Source organism: Hemiscyllium ocellatum, chromosome 29 (assembly GCF_020745735.1).
Source record: "Hemiscyllium ocellatum isolate sHemOce1 chromosome 29, sHemOce1.pat.X.cur, whole genome shotgun sequence".
Classification (NCBI taxonomy): domain Eukaryota; kingdom Metazoa; phylum Chordata; class Chondrichthyes; order Orectolobiformes; family Hemiscylliidae; genus Hemiscyllium; species Hemiscyllium ocellatum.
The window spans coordinates 17,481,766-17,496,548 of NC_083429.1; the positions used below are offsets into that span (position 1 = coordinate 17,481,766).

General features: G+C 41.8%; 1 long non-coding RNA gene across 1 annotated transcript in view; it reads right to left on the minus strand.

Moving 5' to 3' along the window:
- Positions 1-5,670: 5,670 nt before the first annotated feature.
- Positions 5,671-14,783, minus strand: part of LOC132829689 (uncharacterized) — a 35,555-nt gene continuing 26,442 nt past the window's right edge. Inside the window, exons 2-3 of the long non-coding RNA XR_009646254.1 lie at positions 7,455-7,498; positions 5,671-5,761 (exon numbers count right to left, since the gene is read on the minus strand). This is a non-coding gene — a long non-coding RNA (uncharacterized LOC132829689). The remainder of the gene's footprint in view (positions 5,762-7,454; positions 7,499-14,783) is intronic.

Genomic DNA, 14,783 nt, shown 5'->3' on the forward strand with positions numbered 1-14,783 from the left:
ACATTATGGCACAGACAAGAGCACACAGGGGGCTAACACCTTCAACATATTATCTGGGCTGACACCAATTGTTAAAGTTAACCTGAGAATGTAACTTCTAAAAAGAGTTTTGTGATTAACATATGAAAGAAGTGAAACTAACATAGTCATTCTCACAAATGAGAGACTTAACAAACAATCAAGGTAGTTTTCAATATATAATTTCAGTTAGATCACACTGTAAACTTGTACTATAAATTCTGTGTCTTATAATTGTGTACTCACAACCAGCTGATGAAGGAGCAACACTTCCAAAGCTAATGCCTCCAATTAAACCTGTTGGACTATAACCTGGTGTTGTGTGATTTTTTTACTTTGTAGACCCCAGTCCAACACCGGCATCTCCAAACCATGACTTCCAGTAGTCATGTGATCATGTGCTCTGTTCTATTTACACAATAATATTAACCTCTGACACTAAAGCTCTCTCAGGGAGATATTAGTTGATATCAGATATTAGGAATTTGGAGAGGTGATAGTTTGGCAGCAAAATCACAGAACTAGAATCATAGATTTCCTACAGTGAGGAAGTAGGCCATTCAACCCATCCCATGAACAAATAAAATAAAGGTCAAATAATTAAAAGTTTGGTCCAAGAAGTGTCTTAGAGTGGCAAAGCAGAGGGAAATAGTGTAGGAGAGAGAATTCCAGAGATTGAGGCTTGGACATCTGAAGACATGGCTACCAGTGTCGGAGATGTTCCTATTGGAACATACAAGACACAGAATTCAATGAATATAGTTATCCTGAGGATTGTGGGAGTGAAGGCAGATCCAGAGTTAGAAGGGATCAAGGACAAGGAGGGAATTGAAAACAAGAGTGAGAATTTTTGAATCAAGGTGCTACTTGATTGGAAAACAATGGTTAGCACTGCTGCCTCACAGCACCAGGGACCTGGGTTTAATTCCACCCTTGGATGATCATCTGTGTGGAGTTTGCACATTCTCACCGTGTCTGCATCGGTTTTCTCGGGTGTTCCAGTTTTTTTAACCACAGTCTGAAGATGTGCAGACTAGGTGGATTGGCTGTGCTAAATTGCCCCTAGTGTACATGGATATAGAAATATTGGGTTACAGGGATAGGTTGGTGGGTGGGGGGAGGGGGGAGGGGGTGTGGATTTGGTTGGGATGCTCTTTGGAGTGTCAATGGGCTGAATGGCCTGCTTCTATATCATACAGATTCTGTGATTCTATGTTCAGAGAACATGCATAACCCTTTCACTTCGGAAAATCATGACAATAACATGCCAGATGCATCTGAGGGTGTGTCAAAGAGCCCCCTCAGTATCTGTTTCACAAGTTAAAGGTGGGGTTAGAAGTAGATGTCTAGGCGTTGACTGATTTTATCACAATTACTGATAAACCATTTTCATCAGATGCTTTTTGATAGAATCACAGAGACAGCTATCGTCACTGCCTCACTTTGAGCCAAACTGCTTAATTCGAATTGAATATTTATTTTGTACAGGTAACTTGTCAATTACATATAAATTAGACACTAATGAGAGATTAATAATCCTATTCACGTTCTTTCAAGTTTTTACAGTCAGTGAAGTATAATGAGTGATGCAGCCACTATTGGAACATGGAAAACCTCACAGAATTGTTACAGTGCAGAAGAGTCCCATTTGGCTGATTGTACCAATAGCGTTCTATTACCTAATATCAAACTCCTGCCACCTCCTCATGTCCCTGCAAACCATTTCTCACTAATTAATAATCTATGCTCTCTTGAATGCTTCAGAATTGCAGTCTCAGTTTGTGCGTGGCAAGTTCCCACAACTAACAATGTATCTTCAGATATTGCTTGGCCAGAATGCTGACAATAACTCCTCTGCTGTTCCTCAAAGTAATGTCATGCCATCTTTCACACCTTCTGCTTCTTCTTTAATTGTGTTGGTATGACAGAATATCTGCCAACAACAGAAATCAACCATTTCAGCCAAGATAGTTATCCTGAAAGTGAATATTTTGAAATGGAAATAGTCAAAAGATGGGTTTTGTTGATTTCATGTGGGACTGTGACTATTTTCCTTTGTAACTTATTCCACTGTGGAACTGTCCTTGCGAAGAAACAGCTTAAAAATGTGTTGCTGGAAAAGCGCAGCAGGTGAGGCAGCACCAAAGGAGCAGGAGAATCGACGTTTCGGGCATAAGCCCTTCTTCAGGAATGAGGAGGGTGTGCCAAACAGGCTAAGATAAAAGGTAGGGAGGAAGGACTTGAGGGAGGGGTGTTGGGAATACGATAGGTGGAAGGAGGTTAAGGTGAGGGTGGTAGGCCGGAGAGGGGGTGGGGGCGGAGAGGTCGGGAAAAAGATTGCAGGTCAGGAAGACGGTGCTGAGTCTAAGGGTTGGGACTGAGAAAAAGTGGGAGTGAGGGGGAAATGAGAAAGCTGGAGAAATCTGCATTCATCCCTTGGGGTTGGAGGGTTCCTAGGCGAAAGATGAGGCGCTCTTCCTCCAGGCGTTGTGTTGCCATAGTCTGGTGATGGAGGAGGCCAAGGACATGCATGTCCTTGACGGAGTGGGATGAAAGATCCTTGACAGTTTTATGTGGGTGACTATCTTGAGCTTTATCATTGCCAGAGGGCACCAGGTCCCTGTTTCTGTCAACTGGCACTAATCTCTTCAGTATTTTACGGTCAGTCTATTTCTCTCTCTTTGGTGCAGTGATTGCCATTTCAATCTTTGAACCAGAGTATGTAGCAAAAATGAGAATCTTTAACTTGCCAATAGAAAATGTCACTGAATTCAGTTTAAGCATCAATGACCTATCTTTTCAAAATGTGACTTGAATAGTTCTTACCTAAAATGTCAATATTATGAAGAGATTGTTCATGCCTTTTCAGGAGTGTGTCAAGACGTTCACCTGCTCCTAAGGGCCATTTATAAGAGACAGCAATGTTCTAGAATAAAATTCAGAAAGGGATGAGGTCTTTGATATAGCAGGTTATATTAGCAAATAGGTGAATGAAGTTTTAACAGAGAAAAAAATGTTTGTAGAAGGAGCAACAAGTACGATGTCTGGAGCTGAGAGAGGGAAGTGCAGAGAACCAGGGTCTCTGTAAGGAAATTGACCCTTTGGCCCAACTCATCCATGCTAACCAGGTTTCTTGAACTGAACCAGTCTCATTTGCCTATGTTTGGCCCATATCCCTCTAAAGCCTTTCTACCCATGTACCTGTCCAAATTACTTTTAAATGTTGTAATAGTACTCACCTCTACCACTTCCTCTGGCAACTTGAGAGGGAGAATGCATTTTGTACAACTCAAAATGCTGGAGAAACTCAGCAGTCACAGAGATGTGCCGCATGGAAACAGACCCTTCAGTCCAATTAGTCCATGCCAACCAGATATCCCAACCCAATCTAGTCCAACCTGCCAGCACCTGGCCCATATCCCTCCAAACCTTTCCTATTCATATACCCATCCAGATGCCTCTTAAATGTTGCAATTGTACAAGCCTCCACCACTTCCTCTGGCAGCTCATTCCATATCCATATCACCCTCTGTGTGAAAACGTTGCCCCTTAGGGAAGCAATTAATACTTTACATCCAATCACTCCTTTATGATTGTGAAACAGATTCATATCAGATTCAAAATATTAACTCAGTTTCTCTCTTCACAGACATTGATTGTTGATTTGAGTTTCTCCAGCACTCTCTGCTTCTATTCCAGCTTTCCAGCAATCACAGTACTTTGCCTTTATTTCGGTGTATCGGACTGTGCTGATCTAGGTTACATCAGTGGGAATCACAAACTGCTTTATTAATACTGATTACTAATTGGCTCATATTTAACAGGATTACATGCTGCAGCAATAGGACAGAGCCAGTCACATCTTGCACTCTCTCTGCAGTCACCTTTATGTTGACTGCTGGCAGGGGCAATACTTTCTGTCCCGATCCCCCTTCACCTGGTACACCCACAATGGGCAGACACTGCTAGAGAATAATCAAACCCTGGCTTGTTTATTCTTTTTGGCTCTTTATCATTTTGATAAGTGACAGTTACACTCAGCACAAGAGGTGGGGTTGGGGAGGGGGATAATGCTGTACCAGCAGACACAATCAACATCTAATAAGAAGTTCATCGCCCACTCACTCAGACACCTCTGCCCCGTCCCTACCCCCACCTAGCAGCTTCACCTCCTTCCTATCTCAGCCACGAGGCTTCACTCAGTTAAGGCCTGTGCCTGGTTATCTGCAGCCAATTGGAGAACTCACAGCTAAGATAGAGCAATCTAACATCAACTTCACGTCTTCACTGAGGTTCATGCTGAAAGTGGGGGAGGGTTGGAGGTGGAATCCAGAGAGACCCCAGCCTGCTTTCTCATTGGATTTACCACTTACAAACAATTCTAATCCAAAGCTGTTTTTCATTTGATCTTCAGTACGTTTTGTTTGGATTTCTGATCATTTGCTAGTGATTGATAGAAACAGAGTCACACAGGAAGCTCAAAGAAGAGGGTCTCAGACCATTTATTACAGAGATCACAATATCTATACATTAAAAAATTATTCACAGTGAACAGTGGCCAGGCAGCATAAAACAGAACATCAAATGAGCAAGTCCTCACCCAGTCCACAGGACCTAATACAAGGGGTGGGAGGGGGTTCTTCAACTTCCCTTAGTAAAATATATCAGACCATATTGATAGCCAGTTATATGTTGGTGCATTACACACCTGCCCCTTACACATCTCTGTTTTTTTTCCTATTAATACCAAAGGAGGGTTGAGGCATTCCAGAAGGTTTTGAATGGTATTTTGGATTGTTGTGGCATGCAGGGATTTGGGGAAAAAGCAGGAGATGGATACTCGGTAATAGTCAGGTGAGATAACAGAGCTGCTAGTACCGGCATGATTGGCCATATGGCTTCCTTTAGCACCATAATAGTTCACTGACTCTGTTTCTCTATATTGGTGTTTTCAGAAGTGGGTAAGTTGACCATTCAGCCCCTCTGATTCATTCTTCTGTGGAAACTTATGAATCCTTATTTAACAGCCTCCTAGAAAAAAATCTACATTTTCCACTTCTCTCAGAATTTTAAACACTCCCTCCAAAACAAATTTAACTGTTGTTGTGGTTCTGCTCGCCGAGCTGGAAGTTTCTGCTGCAAACGTTTCGTTCCCTGGCTAGGGAACATCATCAGTGCTGTTGGAGCCTCGTGTGAAGCGCTGCTTTGATGTTTCTTCCGGTATTTATATTGGTTTGTTCTTGCCGCTTCCGGGTGTCAGTTTCAGCTGCAGTGATTTGTATGTGGGGTCCAGGTCGATGTGTCTGTTGATGTTAACTGTTTTTAGAAGCAATGATTAAAATTCATTTTGAATTGAGGTCTGGGAAGGGGCATGAAGAGGAAGGTTTGAGGTAATAACGCAATATTACTCTATTCTGGACAGCTGCCTCCCGGTGCCAGGAATCAAGGAGTAGGACAAGACAATACACATTAAAAGCAGGAATGTACTGAATACTGGGATATGATAGTCATCCAGAAAGGAAATAAAAGACAGATATGCATCTGGAAGAACCCTACCCCAGTTTCTCCTCAAAAACATTTGACACTTCATCTCAAGCACTGATTGTACAGTGGTAAACAAGCACTGAAGATCAATCGAATGCTATAAGCAGCCTCTGTGCTGTTGGTCTCCAGCCTGTGCATTCGTTTTGTAGTGCGGTGTGAGCTGGCTGTATTCACAGCTTTCTCTCCACTCCCCAAGAGCCTGACAGAATGAAAAATGACACTGTCACCATTCAGACCTCACAGAAAATGTGAAAGAATATTTATTCATTTGATTACAGACACTAATTATTACATGTTTTGTGAAATTCCTCATTCTCAATGATCCCAGGATATAGCCCAGGGTGCTAGACGCAAGAGTTCTCCATGCTAGAACACAGTCAAATATCCCAAGGTGTAACATTCTGGGATCTAGCATTAGGTCTATGATTCTAGAACAGAATGATGTTAGGCCTCAGAGTGCTAGATACATGGGAGACAGACTCCAGGGTGTTATATTCTAGGGTGCTAGAACACAGGATGCTACATCACAGATGCTAAACGCCAGGGTGCAAGACACAGATTGCCAGCCCCAGTTAGTAAGAACCTTACAGAAAAGCTAACTCACATGATGCTTAACACCAGCTAGACCCAGAATGCAAGGCTCCAGGGTGCTAGAACACAGGATGCTAAACCCCACGAATGCTAGACCACAGTGTGCTAGACTGCAAAAGCACTGGCCCTCCCCACCCAGTTCCCTACACCGTGACATTTTTTACTGTTCCTTCACAGTAGCGAACCAACAAGCAGGACAATTCCATCAGGAAGGAGCATGACCCCAGGCCACTCATGTTCAACTCTTACTGGCTTTCACACAGATATTGCAGTCACTTGGGAACAAGGCCCTCTCAGACCATTGGAACATGTTACTGTGACATCCAGACCCATTAGTTTAGTGGAGAATGAACTGTTTCCTAAAGAAAAAAACCTCATATCAAAGGGATATAAATTTTCACTCTACTTCCATGTGAAAGCTTGTTACAATTGGCATTAACCATCAGATATGTCAGTGATTTATTTAATTGAAGGCTGATTGGGTGTTGGTGCTGGAGGTGGTAAATTTCCAAAGAGGGGCAAGTGTTAATTATTTGCAGACTACGTGTCTGCTTCCACCAACATCAGGAGCTTTGTCATTCAGACAGCATCTTGCTATTTATATAAACAGAACTCAGCATCACCAAGACACTGATGATGGCTTCTTTGGCACAGCCTTTGTGTTCTCATCTATCATCTTAGGTATTGTGGTTTAGAGTTGGAACACAGGCACACCCATATGTATCATACTCAATGCCAAATAGTTATTTATAGACCAACTTTCACCAATTGTCATAGTAGATAATATATTAGCATGGGTAGAGGATTGGTTAGCTTACTGGAAGCAGAGTATAGGCATAAATGGCTCAGTTTTGCTTGAAGAGACAGAATGCTTTGTTGCTAAATTTGCTAATAATACAAAATATATCAGAAAATAATTGTGACAAAGTCATAATAGGTCTAAAAGCTAATTTAAATAGGCCAAGTGAGTGGGCAAAAGTTTAGTTCTCAACAATATGATGAGTGCAGGCTGAACTGGTTCCATTGACACACAACTCGGTAAATCATGCAGCCTTTACCAACTGCTTCTCAAATTAGGGCCAGATGTTATGCCTATGTTGGTGCTCGGGGGAATTGAAGGCTTGCAGTTCAATTAGTGACAAAACTCAAATTGTTTGGGAAGAGGACCCATTAAGGGAATTCAGGGATCTATAAGAAAGTTACTGGACAAAATTTCTCCTTGGTGTACAATGCTGCACTTCAGTAAGATGATCCCAATGCTAGATTTACATAATGGAACTCTTGCTGTTTACCATCTTTACCTGATACACATGAAAGTCAGGAAAATCGTTCTGCCTCTTGAAAACTAGAAGAAAAAGATAAGGAATCAATCATCAACTCTCCAGTTGAAGAAGCTGTAACTCTGTAGCTCACCAACTATCAAAGAATCTGTGTACAATGTTTACTGAAAGGACACATTCTTAAAGATTTGCTATTTCACAGTCAAGAGGTCCACAATTGAAGGAGCAGTGCATTAAATAATCACAAATGTAATGAAATGTTGGCCATTCTGTCAAGGGAGATATTGTATTACAGTTGAAGATTAATCTCCTGGTTGTAATTGTGAAACAACCCAGGGAGCAAATCATCGAGGAATTAACAATTCTGCAATTTTTACTGTCTTTCAATTGTTTCATTCAGGAGTCCTAGAGATGGGGAGAATTGGTTTGGATTGATGTTGTAGTTGTGAGACACCTCCAGGATTAGGTCCACTCATGCTGGTGACTATAGCTGGCCTACATTCATTTTTGCCTCTGAAATATTCATCTTTCACAATTTCCAACTATGAATTTATGTAAAAGTATTATAATTTCATGCAGATACCCTATGCTGTTCCTACTGGCGAGTTCTTGATGTAGATCATTGTTGCAGCATTTAGATACTCAGGTAAACCTATCTTTTAAGTGGTCTTCACCCTTTAAATACTGCTGCTCATGTACTTCCCTATGGGCAATTAGCACTCAACATCTTCACCTTTAACAACCAGCTCTTCATCCAGACACATGGAACAGACATGGGGATCAAATTTGCACATCAATACGCCAATCATATCACAACTATTTTTAATCTGACTTTGGAAATACTGATAGCATTTGCTGTTTTCTTTTGTCTGTTTGTTGCATTATTTTGAGCATACAAAGGGATGATATTGTGTTGGCTGTGTTTGTCTGTGTGTTTTTAATAATATGGAATTAATATCAGTGACTGAAGTGATGTCTTTCGTTCAACCATAGTTGTATTCATATAAAACTTTTATGTCAGATTTGACATGTGTTCAGAACATGAGAACTTAGGAACATAAGAACGAAGAGCAAGAGTAGGTAATTCAGCCTCTCAAGCCTGCTCTGTCATTCAGTTCAGTCATGGGTGATCCCAAACTGACTATAACTCCACTTTCCTGTTTTCTTTCCATAACCTTTCAACCCATTACTAATCAAAAATCTATCTCCTTCTTTAATTTATTCAACGTCTCAGCATCCACTGGAGTAGTGAATTCCATGGATTCATGACCCTTTGAGAGAAATAACTTCACCTCCTCTCTATTTTAAATCTGCCACCCCTTCACCAAAAACTATGACCTCTCATTCTCATTTGTCTCACAAGGGAAAACATCCACTCTACATCTACTCCATCAATTATCTTTAACATATTACATACCTCAATTAGATCTCACTTTGTTCTTCCAAACTCTGGACAGTATCGACCTAAACAGCTTAAACTGGCTGAGGGGTGGCTTTATAGAGGTTTATAAAATCATGAGAGGCATGGGTAGGGTAAATGGGCAATGTCTTTTCCCTGGGGTGGAAGTCCAGAACTAGAGGACGTAGGTTTAGGGTGAGAAGGAAAAAATTATAAGGGTCCTAAAGGGTAATTTTCTCAGAGAGGATGGCGTGGTTATGGAATGAGCTGCCAGGGAAAGTAGTGGGGGTAGGTACAATTACAATATTTAAAAGGCATATGAATAGGAAGGGTTTAGAGGGATATTGGCCAAGAGCTGGCAAATGGGACGAAATTAGATTAGGATAACTAGTCAGCAAGGATGAGATGGACCGAAAGGTCTGTTTCTGTGCTGTACATCTCTATGACTCTTTTCATAAGACAAACCCCTCGCCTCTAGAATAAATTTAGTGAATCTCTTCTGAACCTCCTCCAATGCAACTACATCCCTCATCAAGCAGTAAATAGATACTTTGCTGAAGAATCAAAGAGGTGCCACAATAATTCGTTCATTGGTCTGAGTCTCAGATAATTGTAACAGCTTGCTTAAGTAACTGCAGGCCTGAGAAGAATTTAAAGAATTAATCATTAGCATTTTAAAGTTCCCTGATGTGGTTTTTCTGTAAGAATTCTTCAGAAGGAAATTTGTACATCTTATCTTCCTGTTTGTAAATTAACTTTTCATTAGTTTGCTGTCAGTTTCAAACAATGCACATGTTCTTCTGGATCACCTGAACTCAAAAACCAAGCTTGTAATGAAGAGCCGGGGCACTTGGGAAACTGTCTCATGTTTTGGTGCTTTACAAAAACTATCTAATGAAGTGCATATTTACATAAATACAACACCTGTTTAAAAAGAAAGTCAAAGTTAATTGACTATTTGGCTAATCAGTAATATATTTTATTTTTCTTAACTGCAATATTTCAGTTCGCGCTGTTGATGATTCTCTGGTTGTTTGTTAGAAGGTTCACAGTTCACAGCTTTGCAGACCTTCCACCAACTTAATTCTTTGATAAGATCCTTTCTAAAAGGTTCGTGGGCAAAGTTAAAGCACATGGGATATTGGCATGGATTAAAATTGATTGACGGACAGGAAACGGAAAGTGGGAATACACGGATCTTTTTCCAGGAAGCTACTGGTGGGCTACTGCAAGGATCAGGACTTGCACCCCATCTATGTGAAGAATGACATTTCATCCTATGGGGCATTTGCATCATAAACAACCCATTTTCACCCACTAATGGTCCCTATTAACAGCTCTTGATTCTCTCTGGCTCACCATTATCCATTCCTTTGCCCGACTGCTATTCCCTCTCTCTCTGTCTCTCGCTGAGCTCCATCTCCACTTATCCTTGCCTCCTTCCCCTCCCCAAGTTCAGCCGCATTCCACCAGACCCTGACTTCAGCGGATATACCATTACAGAGCTTTTCTGAGCTCCAATCAGTTATGCAGGAGGATCATACTCGAAACATTAACTGTGGTTGTCTCTCCACAGATGCTGCCAGACCTGCTGAGTTTCTCCAGCAATTTGTCTTTTTGTTGCTACAAAGTCATCCTAAATCTCCAATCACAATTTGGCAGCATTGACATTCATGACAGGTAGCTTGCCTTGGTATTCAAGTAAGAACTTGAGATTCTGGTTCAGATGCTGCTGACTGTGAAGGAGAAAAGGGCTTATGGCAGGAAGATGTCAGAATCTGTGGAGCAATCACATCTGACATGATTGTGCTGAATGGTAGGTTTTATGGGCAAAATGGCCTCCTATGCTTGTGTATATTTTACATATTTCCATTTCAAAACTCAACATTCAAGCATAATTCAGGGAAATATTGAACAGAGCAAACTGTCAGAGGATCAAAGTGGGAAATGGGATGAATCAATTTGTCTGCAATGTGATTCCTGCTGTGCTCTAGACTGTGCTTGATTTTGCAGAAGGAGTGTAAATATCAGTGCAACAGGCAATCATTTCAACATGAGTTGGAGACAGATGAATAGCAGCGGTGTTTCAAGCAGCTGCCACTCCCTTTTTGTATATCTCTGAAGCAGCAGCTTCCTGTTTGCGGGCTGTCATTGCACAGCTCAGAGCAGGTACCTCCAGCTGGACCAGGAGTACACGGGACTGGGCAGTGCAGGGTGCATCGGCACAGAGAGGGTTACAACCACCAAAGGGGATGAGTAACTCCTCACACTTCCTCTGTTGGGTCTGGAGGCAACTCCCAAAACAATCCAGAGTAAATACCCTGAAGCTTCAGTCAGAGGAGGGTAAAGGTCACTCCAGGGGCATATATAGCCCCCAACCTGACCCACCACTGCTACAAGAACCAGTGGGACAGGATACCCCAAGTGACCCAATGTCAGCATCATCAAGAAGCTACAGACAACCACCAAGGAAGTTGGAGAGTTCTAACCAACTTACATGCGAAACATGGCGGTGGAAATTGGAGTGTAATTCCTGGACAACTGTATAACTGACCAACTGCCCTGTATCCTGTCCCACACCACCTTACCCCCACTCAAAACACCCTACTGTCCACTGACTCTCCATGCGGAGGGAAATCCCAGTAATTCTTGGAAGTGGACCTACTAGTCAAACTCCATTTTCATGTATACAAGACAAAGAAGACCACATCATTGGAATGTGTCAGAGAGCATAGAACATAGAATATTACAGAGCAGTATAGGCCCTTCAGCCCTTGATGTTGCGCCGACCTGTGAACTCAATCTGATGCCCATCTAACCTATGCCATTCCATTATTATCCGCATATACGTCCAATGCCCTTAAGTTAAATACCCTTAAAGTCAACGAGTCTACTACTGTTGCAGGCAGGCCGTTCCACACCCCTACTACTCTCTGAGTAAAGAAACTACCCCTGGTCTCTGTCCTAAATCTATTAGTCCTCAATTTAAAGCTATGTCCTCTCATGTTAACCTTCACCATCCGAGGAAAAGAGCTCTCACTGTCCAACCTATTGAACCCTTTGATTATCTCATATGTCTCGATTAAGTCACCTGTCAACCTTCTCCTCTCCAATGAACACAGCCTCAGTTCCCACAGCCTTTCCTCATAAGTCCTTCCCTCCATATAAGATAACAACCTAATAAATCACCTCTAAACCCTTTCCAAAGCTTCCACATGCTTTCTATAATGTGGTGATCAGAATTGTATGCAATACTCCAGGTGCAGCCTTAACCAGTGTCTTGTACAGCTGAAGCATGACCTCATGGCTCTGAAATTCAATCCCCCTACTAATAAATGCCAACACACTATATGCCTTCTTAACAACCCTATCAACCTAGGTGGCAACTTTCAGGGATTTATGCACCAGGACACCGAGATCTCTCTGTTCATCTACACTGGCAAGCATTTTACCATAAGCCCAGTACTTTGCATTCCTGTTAATTCTTCCAAAGTGAAATACCTCACACTTTACCACATTAAACTTCATTTGCCACTTCTCAGCCCAGCTCTGCATCCTATCTATGTCTATCTGTAACCCACAACATGCTTCGGCACTATCCACAAGTCTGCCTATCTTAGTGTCATCTGCAAATTTATTAACCCATCTTTCTACGCCCAAATCCAAATCATTTAAAAAAATGACAAACAGCAGTGGCCTCAAAACAGATCCTTGCAGCACACCACTGGTAACTGAACTCCAGGATGAAAATTTCTCATCAACCACCACCCTCTGTCTTCTTTCAGCTAGCCGGTTTCTGATCCAAACCGCTAAATCATCCTTCAATCCCGAAACTCCATATGTTGTGCAAAAGCCTACCATGTGGAACCTTAAGAAACACCTTACTGAAGTCCAAGTATACCACATCAAACACTTTACTTTCATCTACCTGTTTTGTCACTTTCTCGAAGAATTCAATAAGGTTAGTGAGACATAACCTACCCTTCACAAAACTGTGTTGACTATCCTTAATCAAATTATTCCTATCCAGATGATTATAATTCCTATCTCTTATAACCTTTTCCAACACCTTACCCACAATCAAAGTAAGGCTCATTGGCCTATAATTACCAGGGTTGTCCCTATTCCCCTTCTTAAACAAGGGAGCAACATTTACTGTCCTCCAGTCTTCTGGTACTATTCCTGTTGACAATGATGACATAAATACCAAAGCCAACAGCTCTGCAATCTCCTTCCTGGCTTTCCATAGAATCTGAGGATAAATCCCATCTGGTCCAGGGGTCTTATCTATTTTCAGATCTTCCAAGATTGCTAAAACCTCCTCTTTATCAACCGCAATCCCATCTAATCTACTAATCTGTATCTCCATATTCTCACTAACATTGCCCTTTTCCAATGTGAATACTGACGAAAAGTATTTATTAAGCACTCTCCTATGTCCTCAGATTCCACACACAACTTTCCACCACTATCTTTGATTGGCCCTAATCTTACTTTTAGATTACTTACAGTGTGGAAACAGGCCCTTCGGCCCAACAAGTCCACACCGACCAGCCGTAGCACAACCCACCCATACTCCTAGCCTAACATTACGGTCAATTTAGCATGGCCAATTCACCTGCACATCTTTGGACTGTGGGAGGAAACCGGAGGAAACCCACACAGACACAGGGAGAATGTGCAAGCTCCACACAGTCAGTTGCCTGAGGCGGGAATTGAACCCAGGTCTCTGACGCTGTGAGGCAGCAGTGCTAACCACTGTGCCACTGTGCCGCACTTACTCTAGTCATTCTTTTACTCCTGATGTACCTATAGAAGGTCTTAGGGTTTTCCTTGATTCTCTCTGCCAACAACTTCTCATGAACCCTCCTGGTTCTTCTTAGCAATCTCTTCAGATCTTTTCTGGCTAACGTATAACTCCCAAGCCCCCTAACTGACCTTTCATGCCTCATCTTCACATAAACCTTCCTCTTCCTCTTGACAAGAGCTTTAACTTCTTTAGTAAACCATGGCTCCCTCTCTCAACAACTACCTCCCTGCTTGATAGGTATACACTTATCAAAGACCTGCAGTAGCTGTTCTTTGAATAAGCTCCCCATTTCATGTGTGTTCATCTCCTGCAGTTTCCTTCCTCATCCTATGCATCCCAAATCTTGCCTAATGGCATCATAATTGCCTTTCCCTCAGTTATACCTCTTTCCCTGTGGTATGTACCTATCCCTGCCCATCGCTATGGTAAACATAAGCGAATTGTGGTCACTTTCACCAAAGTGCTCATCTATTCCAAATCTAACATCTGGCCAGGTTCATTATCCAGTACCAAACCCAATATGGCATTACCCTTGTTGGCCTGTCTACATACTGTGTAAGAAAATCCTCCTGCAATCACCTAATTTCTATAATGGGCTGTGTATAACTGGACACAGTACTCCATTTGTGGCCTAGCCAGTGCTTGATACAATTTCAGCACAACCTCCCTGATCTTGTATTCTATACCTCAGCTAATAAAGGCATATATCCCACTTGCTTTGATTAACTACATTTTTCTTTTTTAAAAGAAAACAACTCAAAGTGTTTACAAAGGTAGTCAAGAAAAGTATAGAATTAAAATGAAGGCAATTAATGTACTGAAGTTTAATAGTCAGTGACAAGCTTGGGGTTTGTTTAGTTTCATGTTATGCACAAGCCTGTTGATCATATCTCCTACATGTTAGTCCAAATCATTAATGTACACCACAACAACAAGGTCTGAGCACTAGACAGTAAAGAATCCCATAGTAAACAAGTTTCCAATTACAGCAACATCTCTCTGTTATCACCTGTTTCCTGCCTCTCAGCTAGTTTTGGATACAACATGCCACATTGCTTGGAATCCCATGGACTCTTACTTTCTTAATAGTGCCAACAGACACTGTGTCAAAGCCCTTGCTAAAGTTCTTGTAGATTCAGGT